This window comes from Entelurus aequoreus, linkage group LG01 (genome assembly GCF_033978785.1).
Source record: "Entelurus aequoreus isolate RoL-2023_Sb linkage group LG01, RoL_Eaeq_v1.1, whole genome shotgun sequence".
In the NCBI taxonomy this organism is placed as follows: domain Eukaryota; kingdom Metazoa; phylum Chordata; class Actinopteri; order Syngnathiformes; family Syngnathidae; genus Entelurus; species Entelurus aequoreus.
This window is the reverse complement of record NC_084731.1, coordinates 31,682,601-31,696,454: the sequence shown is the minus strand read 5'-3', so window position 1 is coordinate 31,696,454 and position 13,854 is coordinate 31,682,601.

Here is a 13,854-nt window from a genome sequence, read left to right as displayed (position 1 = left end):
AGTTTCACTTTATCTGCCTTTTTTTTACAACCTACTTGAAGTTGTATTTTTCTTTTTCTTTTTTTTCATTTTTTTTTTCAAAGCCAATCAGAAAGAAGGGGCGGTCAAAAAGTACCAAAATGAAACATGACAGCGCACAGACCGAGACAGCGTGTGCGCAGAAAGGCACCGCGCACACGCAAGAAGGTGCGCGTGCGCGCACAAAGGCATCACGCACGCGCAAAAGGGTGTTGCGTGCGCGTACGAAGTGGAGAATCAGCGCGCGATAACAGTTTTTACGCGCTTGGATTTTTGGTACTAATGTGACGCCATACTGGTCGGCGATGCAACGGGTCGTACGGCACCAAGTGTAACCGGTGTTCTTTTCCTCTGCGTTGTGTGGCTTTAATGGAACACGACCAACACCATGGATTGCTCAGCTGCACTTTACTGACAATACACAGAATACACACTTGTCGTCAATAACTTTTTTCCCATTGTCGAGCCCCTACATAATGAAAAAGATAGTGAACTTAAATTCTTAACATGACAATATTTCTGTCGTCGCATGCACGCCTACCTCTCCCGTTATCGTGGACAAAAGGGAAGTTGGAAGGCGTGTCCAACGCATATAAAAAGACAGGTGTCACAGTAATTATTGCAGTAGGAGGGACAACGAGACAATGGTTACACATTGACAAAACGTTGAACAATATCCAGGTATTTACATGTAACTTACACATTTTGTGTAATTATAACAATAATAAAGCATTATAAAATACATTACTTACAAGACATAATTGACCCTGTTACACATACACACATTTACATACCTACATCCATCCATCCATCCACACACGCACGCACGCACGCACGCACGCACGCACGCCCGCACGCACACACACACACACACACACACACACACACACACACACACACACACACACACACACACACACACACACACATATATATATACAACAACAAATCCATACACAGGCCGGTGGGACAGCGATCAAGCCCCGGCACCCACTGCCCACTGAGAACCAGCCGATTTCCTCCCCCAACCCCCACAGGTCCGGCCGCGCACCTCCGCCACCCAGGGACAACCCCCAACAAGCCCGCCCCAGACGACATCATGACACCGGGCGTGAAGGGCGGCGTGAAGGGCGGCGTGAAGGGCGGCGTGAAGGGCGGTGTGAAGGGCGGCGTGAAGGGCGGCGTGAAGGGCGGCGTGAAGGGCGGCGTGAAGGGCGGTGTGAAGGGCGGCGTGAAGGGCGGCGTGAAGGGCGGCGCAGCAGGGCGCAAGGGCAGCCCAGGCCCACACCCGACACGACAATAAACGAATATGAAGCCGGCAAGTTCGCCAGCCCCGACAACCACCACAAGTCACAATATCAGCCACCCCCTGCACCGTACCCAGCAGCCACGGGCGCTTTCACCACAAACAAACGGCAGCAGAAACAGCAGCTAAAATGTCCCCAGACAACCAGCTCCACTCGATCAAATCAAAGCGATCGAAAAAACTGCGACCGGCAACCACACGCCAACAGGATCACGGAGACCAGCCAGCGCCAGCCCGCCAGTCAGCCCAAACGCCAACATGCAAACAAGAGACAATAACACCTCCCCCACCAAAAGACACCGCCCCCCCCACCCAAACCCGCACAAACACATCACCACCCAAACAGCCGAGACACAGCATCTAGACCAGACAAGGGGACTGCGCCGCCACCGTGTCAAGTCAGCACAGCACAGACCCCACAGCACAAGGCCGGGCCACACGGGCACGGACCCCACCCAACAGGAAGCGAAACCCGCACGACGCCACACAAAAATAAATAAATACATTTAAAAAATCATTTAAAAACAAAATAATAATAAATAAATAAATAAAAATACAAATTAAAAATAATAAATGAATAAAAGCCTCACACCCTCAGCGAGGTCTCTGCCTGGGAATGGCAGGCCACCAGACCGCAGTCCCCGCAACCCGCACCGGCCGAAGAGGCAATGAGGGGTGCGCCGTACTCCCGAACCCCAATCCCCCCATGCATGTGTACAAGGCCCCCAGAGTGTCTACTGTGTAGTTAAAATTAGGAGGTCAGCCGTTACAGCCGACCTCCAGTCCCTATTGATGTGTGTACTGTAGCGTGAGTGAGATAGGTATGCTTGTGGGGACTAATAATCCGATCAAAATTGGGGACTTCAAGGTCATGCTGGGTCCCAACCAAGCCGAGCCCCCCAAATCCTAAGTGTCTAATATGCAGCTAAGATTGAGGAATGGACGAGCAGGGGACAAGACAGGAGGACTGGAGCCCCATAGGAGGCATCTTCATCCCCCGCCATGCCTCCCCGCAGGACAATCCCCCAAAGTCTTATACGTGTGTGTGTGTGTGTGTGTGTGTGTGTGTGTGTGTGTGTGTGTGTGTGTGTGTGTGTGTGTGTGTGTGTGTGTGTGTGTGTGTGTGTGTGTGTGTGTGTGTGTGTGTGTGTGTGTGTGTGCCCCGACGGGATCACCACCTTATCGTGGCGGGGCACTTTGCGCGTCTCCATGACCCCTAGAGCTATGTCGGCTGGAGTCTTGTACTCCTGGCAGGGTTACCCATGCCGAACAGGTCGAAGGGTAGAGTCCAGACTAAGAGTGATCCCGAAGACCTCAACGGTAGAACAGGCAGAAGATGGTAGCAGTGAGAAGCACCACAATGGCTGTAAAAGTGGACGAAGGCTAAGGGAGCACACCCTGACAGAAAAGCAAGCTGGTGGCGGCAAGCTTTGAGGCGGTTTCCCAAAAACCTGGATTCCGGCAGCTTCCTGCAGTTGTAAGAAGATGCCGGTCGTCTAGGGTCTCCCTTGCCACTGGAACGATCTTCTTACAATCAAGGTAGTGGCGTTGGGAAAAGCGCACCCCTCATGCCACTCTAAAAACCATCATTGCGCAGGTATCTTCTTTACCTGAGTCTCCGACCTCAAAAGTCTGACGGCGATGGAGCGTCCAGTAACGGGGGCAGGTTTGAATGAGCTGGAAGCTCTTAGCTGGAACTCTGCACGTCAGCGGCACAGGACAACGGTCGTTAGCAGCTGGGATTGAGTGGCAGCTGTTTCCGGCAGACTCCTGTGCGTCTGAGCAGCCCCTATTTAGGGACCGCACTGCTCACCCCAATTGGGGAAAGGCCTAGAAAAGGTGGCCTAAAGATTGCCCACTCAACACAGTACCCGGGCAGGAAACCGCACCTGTCGGGACATTCCAATACGCGGTCGAAGTACAAAGATTTTACCATTTAGAATTGCAGCATGGAACATAAGGACACTCCTGGATGCCAGTCCGGACAGACCACAGCGCAGAACAGCACTTGTTGCCAGCGAGCTAAAGCGCTACAATGTGGATGTGGCAGCACTCAGTGAGACCCGATTCCTCGAGGAAGGCTCACTCAATGAAGTAGGAGAGGGTTATACGTTCTTTTGGAAAGGATACCCCATGGGCGGACCACACCTTCACGGAGTTGGTTTTGCAATCAAGAACAGCCTTCTGCTCAAGCTCACACAATCACCAGTGGGTGTCAGTGAAAGGCTCATGACTCTTCGCATCCCCCTTGCAAAATGCAGACATGTCACTTTGGTAAGTGCCTATGCACCAACTCTGCCATCCAATGATGAAGAGAAGGACTGCTTCTACCAGGCACTCGATGACATCCTCAGTCACATCCCGAGGAGTGACAAAATCATGTTGCTTGGTGATTTCAATGCAAGAGTCGGAAAGAACACGCAAAACTGGAATGGTGTGATCGGCGCCCACGGCATTGGAAAAGTCAACCCCAATGGCATGAGACTCCTTAGTCTCTGTGCGGAACACGATCTTACCATCACAAACACCATCTTCCAACAAAAGAACAAATATAAGGCATCCTGGATGCATCCCAGGTCCAAACACTGGCACCTGATCGACTATGCGATCGTGAGGAGGGCTGACCTCAAGGACGTACTCATTACAAGAGCTATGCGAGGGGCAGACTGCTGGACCGACCACCGCATGATTCTGACAAAGGTCAGAATGCACGTTCGGCCCCTAACACGTCACGGTGCACCAAAGAGGAAAACACTCAACTGTGCCAGACTCTCCAGCAGCGACACCCGTGACAACTTCCGTCTCTCCCTAGCTGAGAAGCTGGCAGACATTGAGCCGCTGATCACCTCAGAGTCTGGGATGGATGAGAAGTGGACCTCTCTATCCACCATCCTCTTTGACACTGCAGCCCAAGCCATTGGTTTTAAAACCAAGAAACACCAGGACTGGTTTGACCAGAATGCTGGAGAGATCTCCACCCTCCTGTACAGAATGCACAAGGCACACAGAGCCACCCTGAACAACCCAAAATCCCAATTCCATAAAAAGCAATAGCAAGCCCTTCGTTCTGAGGCCCAAACAACTCTCAGAAAACTGCAAGATGAGTGGTGGATCTCAAAGGCCAATGAAATCCAGTCTCACGCTGATAGAAACGATATGCACAGTTTCTATGATGCAGTGAAAACCATCTACGGCCCCAGAAACTGCTCCCTGGCACCTGTTAGATCTGCTGATGGAACATCTTTAATCAAGGATCAGGCTATGATAGTGGAGCGGTGGGCTGAGCATTTTAACACCGTGCTCAACCAGCCCACCACAGTGGACCCAACTGTCCTTGCAGAGCTCCCTGAACATCCTAGCTTGCCAGATCTCGACCTCCCCCCAACCTTCAAAGAAATCCTGCATGCAGTCAAAACCCTGAAAAACAATAAATCCCCTGGACCTGACAGCATCCCGGCTGAACTTCTCAAGGAAGGAGGCTACCTCTGTACACGGACACTGTATCTCTACATTTCAGAGGTGTGGAGACGAGAGTGTGTCCCGCAACAGTGGAAAGATGCCAACATTGTGACCATCTACAAGAACAAAGGAGACAAATCCATCTGCTCCAATAGTAGGGGTATCTCTCTGTTGGCCATTGCTGGAAAGGTCCTTACCAAGGTCATGCTCCGCAGACTCATCCCCGCAATATCAGAACGGGTCACCCCAGAGTCGCAGTGTGGTTTTCGGAAGGACAGGGGGACAGCTGACATGATCTTTGTGACACGTCAGCTCCAAGAGAAATGCCGGGAGCAGCACAAGGACTTGTTCATTGCCTTTGTCGACCTTTCAAAGGCATTTGACACAGTGAACAGGGACCTACTGTGGCAAGTCCTGAAGAGATTTGGGTGTCCACCCAAGTTTCTCACCATCCTTGCACAGTTCCATTCTGGGATGATGGCCCGAGTGGTAGTTGGAAGACACAGCTCAGAGCCCTTTGGTGTGAAAACTGGAGTGAAGCAGGGCTGTGTGCTGGCTCCAGTTCTCTTCAACATCTTCCTCGTCTGTGTCACAACACTGCTACGTAGGGAGATGGAGGAGCAGGCTGGAGTTACCATAGACTTCAGGCTTGATGGTAACCTGTTTAACATCAGGAGGCTACAGGCAACTACCAAGCTGACCTCCGAAACCATCATTGAACTGCAATACGCCGATGACTGTGCCCTGGTTGCCCATACACCACAGGCTCTGCAAAACATCCTCTCGGCAGCTGTAACTGCATATACCAGAATGGGACTGACGATCAACACCCAGAAGACAGAGGCACTCTGTCAGTCCAGTGCTGACCTCCCACAATACCCCACAATAACCCTCACAGCAGCAGGGCAACAGCTGCTCACGGTGCCCACCTTCAAATACCTGGGGAGCATAATGTCTGACACCTGCTCAATGGATGACGAGATCCAGAACCGCCTCAAGCAAGCATCAGCATCTTTTGGTCGTCTAAGGAGAAGGGTTTTTCAGAATAGCAACCTCAAACTCCACACCAATGTGCTGGTCTACAGAGCAGTATGCATCACTGCATTACTGTACGGATGTGAGGCATGGACTATCTACAGCCGCCATCTGAGAAGCCTGGAGACCTTCCATGTAAGATGTCTGCAGAAGATCTTTGGCATCACATGGAAGGACAGAGTGCCGCACACAGAAGTGCTGGAGAGGGCAGGCAGCTGCAGCGTGGAGTCCATCATGACCCAACATCAACTCAGGTGGTTGGGGCATGTCATCCGAATGCCCAGCCATAGACTCCCACGCAGAATCCTCTATGGTCAGTTACACCTTGGCCAACGCAGTGCTGGTGGGCAGAAGAAGCGGTTCAAAGACCAAATGAAGACCACACTGAAGAGATGCCAGATCAACCCCTCTTCACTGGAGGAACTTGCTTCCTGCCGAGACCTCTGGCGCTCCCACTCCTCACAGGGAGTGGATTATATAGAGGAACAGCGCACACAACACCGTGCAGCAAAGCGTGCGAAGAGGCATGCTCGCCAAGCCACCCCTGCTCCCCCCAGCACCTCCTTCACATGCCCAGTCTGTAACCGCATCTGTGGATCCAGGATCGGACTGTTCAAACATCAGCAGACTCACAAATAAAAGAAGATGGTCATCATCGCATCGATGGACAACCATAAGCAAGTAAGTGTGTGTGTGTGTGTGCAGAGGTGGGTAGAGTAGCCAGAAATTGTACTCAAGTAAGAGTACTGTTACTTTAAAGATTTATTACTCAAGTAAAAGTAAGGAGTAGTCACCCAAATATTTACTTGAGTAAAAGTAAAAACACGCACATATCATATATATATATATATACACATACATTGATATATACAGTATATAATTTATATTTATTTATTTTGCCGTTTTTGTTTACATGTTAAAGGTGTTTTAATGAATATACATGCATGTTTAACATAGATTCCTTTCTTTCATGAAGACAAGAATATAAGTTGGTGTATTACCTGATTCTGATGACTTGCATTGATAGGAATCAGACAGCAGTGCTGATAACGTCCACGTTTTCAAATGGAAGAGAAGAAAAGTTCCTCCTTTCTGTCTAATACCACATGAAAGTGGTTGGTTTTTGGCATCTTATTTGTCCAGCTTCCATATTCGTTTTTATACACTTTACAAGAAATACATTGGCGGCAAACTCCGTAGCTTGCTAGCTTGTTTGCGCTGGCTTTTGGAGACTCTTATTTTGTAAGCGCAGGCGCGATGGAGCAGCACTTTTATTGTGAAGACAGGAACTGTGCGGTCAGTCTTTAGGCTTTTGACGGAAAGTACGGTTGAAATAAAAAAGTGTTTTTTTTCCTTCACACTTTTGATTGATTGATTGAAACTTTTAATAGTAGATTGCACAGCACAGTACATATTCCGTGCAATTGACCACTAAATGGTAACACCCGAATAAGTTTTTCAACTTGTTTAAGTCAGGTCATGTGACCGCCTGGCTCTGTTTGATTGGTCCAACATCACCAGTGACTGCATTTGATTGGTGGAACGGAGTGAAACGTCACCAGTGACTGTATTTGTAGAAACGCAGGCATGCGATAGATCCTCCTTTGAAGGTCTGTCTGACAGACCAAAACAAACAAAGCGTGCATTAACAGATCGATAAAAATCAGTAGCGAGTAGCGAGCTGAATGTAGATAAAAGTAGCGCAGTAAAAGTAGCGTTTCTTCTCTATAAATATACTCAAGTAAAAGTAAAAGTATGTTGCATTAAAACTACTCTTAGAAGTACAATTTATCCCAAAAGTTACTCAAGTAGATGTAACGGAGTAAATGTAACACGTTACTACCCACCTCTGTGTGTGTGTGTGTGTGTGTGTGTGTGTGTGTGTGTGTGTGTGTGTGTGTGTGTGTGTGTGTGTGTGTGTGTGTGTGTGTGTGTGTGTGTGTGTGTGTGTGCTATAAGTAGGAGGAGCAGAGGGCCCGGACATACCCCCCGCACCCCCAGTCCATGCAGGCGACAAACAGGAACTACGGCCAGGACGCCGCCCATCCCCACACCCCGTGACCCGCAGCTCAACTCTCTGTAAACCAGTCAGCTTATCAGCATATCAGTGCTTTGACAGCAGCCAGTCAGTCAGGTTTGTTTCTACTTTTAGCGACCCAGGAAGTAAACACCAGAGGTGGGACCAAGTCATTGCTTTGCAAGTCACAAGTAAGTCTCAAGTCTTTGCCCTCAAGTCTCGAGTCAAGTCCCGAGTCAAGACAGGCAAGTCCTGAGTCAAGTCCAAAGTCAAGACTGGAAAGTCTCAAGTCAAGTCCCAAGTCCTGCATTTTGAATTTCGAGTCCTTTCAAGTCCTTTTAACCACAGACTAATATATTTACACAGATTGTGTATGCTTTTAAAACGCTGTATTTATTTATTAAAACAAGTGCATTTGAAATTGCAGGAAAAAAAATAGTGCTGACATTGCACTTCATAATAGCACTATTATCCAGTCATTTTAAACATTTAACTCATTCCTTTACAGAATAAACACATTTGAAAAAACAAGTGCAACTGTACTTATTTGCACAAAAGTGTTAACATTGTATTTCCTTGGCACATTGCATTGTAACTACCGGTAGTTCCACAGCAGTTTCTATCCTGTTCTTACCTTATCTCATTGATCTCATCTCATACTGTATGTGTGTTGATGTGTGCGTACATATGAAAAACATAACAAAAACATGAACAAAACAATGAACAGAGTTGTACTTTTTAGATGTCAGGGCCCTATGCAATATGTTCACATATTCTTAATATAGTATACATTTTAACTGACCTTTATTTGACTATGTTTGTGTTTTTGTAGGTGGCTAAAATACGCGGTGCTGCTGATGGCCGTCTAACGTTACGTTACTGTGTGATACATTAACTAACGTAACGTTATGTATAGGTACCTCATGCAACCCTGCTTAAAAAAAATCACTTGACAAAAAGTATGAATAAGGTAGCGAACTGCAGTGGACGCAACATATTGCCGTGTTTGCAATGACGTTATAACCATAGACATCTTATAAGTAGACGCAGCATTGGCTGCTGTGACACGAGCAATTTGGCCGCCATCTTGAAGTGGTGATGAGGAGCCGGCGAGCAGCCTAAACTGACAGTTGACAGGTAGAAAACAAAGATGGTGTTCAGCGTTTCCCAACTCAAATGAGCGGACTGTTGAAAATAGAAATCGGGTGATTACTTTTCACAAGTAAGATTTAACATTAATGTACTATTGGTTGTATTTTATGAAAATAATATTACCACTTATTTGTATGTGAAAATCACAAAGAAATCTTCTGGGGGAGGATGACCCCCCTACATGGGTTTGGTTTACAAACTTTCAGCCCCACCTAAAACAAAATTCACCAGCCGCCACTGATTGTGATGCATTCTCATTTTAGGCAAAATATAAGACATTACTTTCTTAACAGTATAATTGTAACCAGGAATAAGTCTTCAAGTAACAATATTCAAATACTAACATTGTTGGGTAAGACAGAATTTGGTTTTATTCTGAATCCAGTGAAACAGATTGGTGGTTTTAGCTGATATAAAGACTTACAGGTGTTTATATATGTTTATGTTGACGTATTTGGCAGACGCTTTTATCCAAAGCGACATACATAAAAAATACATATAAAACAATGACTGTAAACATGATCATTTAAGGGAAGAATGTAATACAAAATATCAATACAAAGTGTCAAGACAGAATAAACTCTCTGCTGCTGCAGCAACAGAGATACAGCCTATAAGATATATAGATATCTAATGTATTCATACATTGTTTATGTAGGATATACGCATGTATATATAACCTAATCATATTATTTCTTCAATTTAAAAATAGCTGACCGTTTTTTTCCCCTTTCTCTGGGATTATATTCCCAGTTTTGATCTCGGACGTCTGGTCACTTATAGCGTATAAGAATATTATATTACTGTTAAGCAAACTATGAATAATAAAACACGCCAAAACATGTGTCCTTTATCATAGCTACACATATAACAAAAAAGCGCGTGAAAATCAGTGGTATTCAGTGAGGTAAAATGAATTAAATGCGCTGACAGTTCATTGCTCCTGCCAAATGAATTGCACTAGTGGAGCGGATCACCACTCCAAGATGGCGGCCCCGCGTCTCGTCTGTGCCAGTAGGCAGTAGCGTGCGATGCTGCGTACCCTTATAAGATGTCTATGGTTATAACGTTAGCAGTGAGTTTACAGCCTCACTGATTTAACTACACAGCAAATAAAAGTCACGTTACTTAGCCAATAAACGTTAGCTTACATTCAAAACTTACCCTTCTTTGTGCATCTTCAAATGTCGAACGAAGTTGGAAGTTGTTACGTCTCCGTCTATAATATTCGAACTGCATGATTTGCATAGGGCTATTCGTTTTTTGTTGACCGAGTCGTAGTTTTAATACCCGAACGAAATTAACTTTGGCATAATTGTTTCTCACTGCCGCATTGTTTGACAATTCTTCTTCATTGGTTGTCCTGCAATTTGATTGGATGAGAGCTGTGGGATGAAAACAGCGTAGATCTAATTTGATTGGCTGTTGTACTGAGAGCACACCAGCTGACAGGAACAACACGCTGATAGACACAGACGAAGAAAAGGAAAAATACGGAGCGGCGCGCTCCCAAATAACTTTTTAATCTTTGGGTTTTGGGGAAAGTAGCAAGTCATGTCAAGCCAAAAGGCTCAAGTCCAAGTGAAGTCACAAGTCATTGATGTTAAAGTCTAAGTCGAGTTGCAAGTCTCTTTACATTTTGTCAAGTCGAGTCCAAAGTCATCAAATTCATGACTCGAGTCTGACTCGAGTCCAAGTCATGTGACTCGAGTCCACACCTCTGGTAAACACAGTCTTGATGTTGGGATTTGACCTTCAACCTCTGCTACCTCACCCTTTTATGTCTCTCACTACGTTATTCCTCTCTACAACCGCATTAATTGTTACATAAATAATCTTGGACAGAATATTCCGAACTCAACTTTCCATTTCTACGCTGATGATACTGTCATATACTGCACAGCACCCACTCCTGCTGAGGCCTTTAAATATCTACAACATGCATTTGACAGAGTACAAAAACAACTTTGCTATCTTCAACTGGTTTTAAATGCAGAGAAAACAAAGTGTATGTTCTTTACCACATCAAAAACTGTAAGATCAGCACTGTGTGAGAACATTTTAACAAGAAATGGGCAACACATTGTGTTAGTATCTTCTTTTAAATATTTAGGATTTTTAATTGATGACCACTTGAGTTTTAAGGAGCACATTCAGTATGTTGTAAAAAAACTGAAACTTTTACTGGGATTTTATTATGGAAACAAGTCTTGATTTTCTTTTACTGTGAAACAGAAATTGGTGGAAACAACCTTTTTACCTGTTATTGTCTATGGCAGGGGTCGGCAACCTTTACCACTCAAAGAGCCATTTTGGCAAGTTTCACAAATTAAAGAAAGTAATGGGAGCCACAAAAAAAACTTAAAATGAAAAACACCGCATACAAAGCTTTAATGCTTTGTGCTATGTTAACCAGGGGTCTCCGACACACGTACCGGCACGCACTTTAATGTGGAAATTTTATGTTAATGCAGCCCGCGAGTTTTGAATGAATGGCGCTTGATAGCGTCATACTTGCCAACCCTCTCATTTTACCCGGGAGACTTCCGAATATCAGAGCGTGATGACACTGCATTTGGCGCCCTCTACAGTCTGCCCTAACAGTGTACCTGCTCGACCACACGTAGAATGCAATTTCAGCTTGCTGACGTAAGTGACAGCAAGGCTACTACCTCAGCAGCCACACATCTTACACTGACGGTACCAATACCCAGAATCCCATGCAGTCCTAACTCTTCCGCTCAACCAACGCACAGAGAGGGGGGGGGGGTTGATGTGTGGGGGGATTTGGTGGTAGCAGGGGTGTATAATGTAGACCGGAAGAGTTAGGGCTGCATGGGATTCTGGGTAATGGTTGTGTTGTGTTTATGTTGTGTTACGGTGGGATGTTCTCCAGAAATATGTTTTTCATTCTTTTTTGGTGTGGGTTCACAGTGTGGCGCATATTTGTAACGTAACAATGTTAAAGTTGTTTGATATGGCTAGCGTCAGTGTAAGCTGTGTGGCTGATGAGTAAGTATGCTTTGCTGTCTCCTGTGTGTGCAAGTAATAACAACATGCAAAATGTGGCTGGACTGGCACGCTGTATGTAAATGCTATAGAGGACAATTACTGCAGTGCAATTACAGCACGCCCTTTATTTAGTAATTAGAGTGTAAACAGGATTATTGTTTCCCTGGGAGTAATCTATGAGAGACACTGAGATCCATAATTCTCCTGGGAAAACCGGGGGAGTCGGCACGTATGTAGCTGAGCCGTATCAGAGTGGTCAAGGAGCCGCATGCGGCTCCGGAGCCGCGGGTTGCCGACCCCTGGTCTATGGAGATGTGTTGTACATGAATGCTACTGCTGGTTGTCTCCACAAACTGGATAGTGTGTACCACGGAGCACTGAGATTCATCACCAACTGCGTTCCCCTTACTCACCATTGTGTGTTATACTCAATGGTTAACTGGACATCTTTATGTGCTCGACGCCTCAATCATTGGTATGTGTTCATCTACAAAACCATTCTGGGTTTCACTCCATCTTATCTATCTTGTCTTTTAACAAAGTAACAAGGAAGTCACAATCGGACATCTTTATGTGCTCGACGCCTCAATCATTGGTATGTGTTCATCTACAAAACCATTCTGGGTTTCACTCCATCTTATCCATCTTGTCTTTTAACAAAGAAACAAGGAAGACACAATCTTCGTTCAATGAATGTTCTGCAATTTGTCGTCCCCAAAGTAAGAACTGAACTGAGCAAGAAAGCATTTAGGTTTTCAGCACCGAAGGCTTGGAATAACCTACAATCGAACCTTCAACTTCAAACCCTTGTTACATTAAATGAGTTTAAAGCTTCTGTGAAAGGATTGCAGTCTACCTTGTCTGTATGCACATGTGTTATGTGAGCAAGTTTTAATGTTGTAAATCTGATGTTTTATGTGTTGTTTACTGTTTTTAATGTAACCTTGCTGCTGCCCTCTTGGCCAGGTCTCCCTTGGAAAAGAGATCTTTGATCTCAATGGGATTTTACCTGGTTAAATAGAGGCTAAATAAAAATAATAATAATTGTAAGCAATTGTGCAAATGAGGCGGTGATGTCTTCTCGCAACTTCTAGCAATTTCTATGACAGCCAATAGCAACTTTCCTTACTGAGGAATTGGCAACACTGGAAGATGAAGATAGATCAGAAGAGATTGAGGACTGAGTTGTAGAATAGATGCAAATTGAGAACACAGATGCAGAGGATGAGACAGAAGAGCCAGCAGAGAAAACTGTGGAAATGATTTTCATTTCTAATTTCTGCATAAATAGACTTTCGGAGGCCACAGTGCAGTGAGAGCTGCTGGAGGTGAGTACATCTGTCTTAAGGTATAAATCGATGTCAAAACAGGCCAAATCGGTGTTAATAAGAAAGTTAAAATGATGGGGGGAAAACCCTGAATAAAACCATAAAATAAATATGAATATTTGTCCATTAAACTGTGCTATAAATGCATTTTATGTATGATTAAAATCTCCTTTTAACACTTACTCGAACGCATCATGCCCTTTAAGTTTCACTCTTGTCATTTTCTGAAACTTGGCAGCCCTGCACATGTTTAGCTTGATCCTAAAGTGATGATGACACTTGAGAATGATAATTAAGATACTAAGAAATTTGTTTGCCGTAATGGAGGTAATGACTATTATTAACTTATAGGAGTGGCTCCACAATCTGTATGGAGACAGGTAATTAAGTCAATTAATACAATGCCAGCCAGAAGTACTGGTAGTGTGTTTTTTACGATCGTCATTGTGGGTAAATGCGCAACGATAAAAATGTACAGTGTACACAGTACACAGTATCGTAAATATTGAAGTGTACTGTTGGAAGTA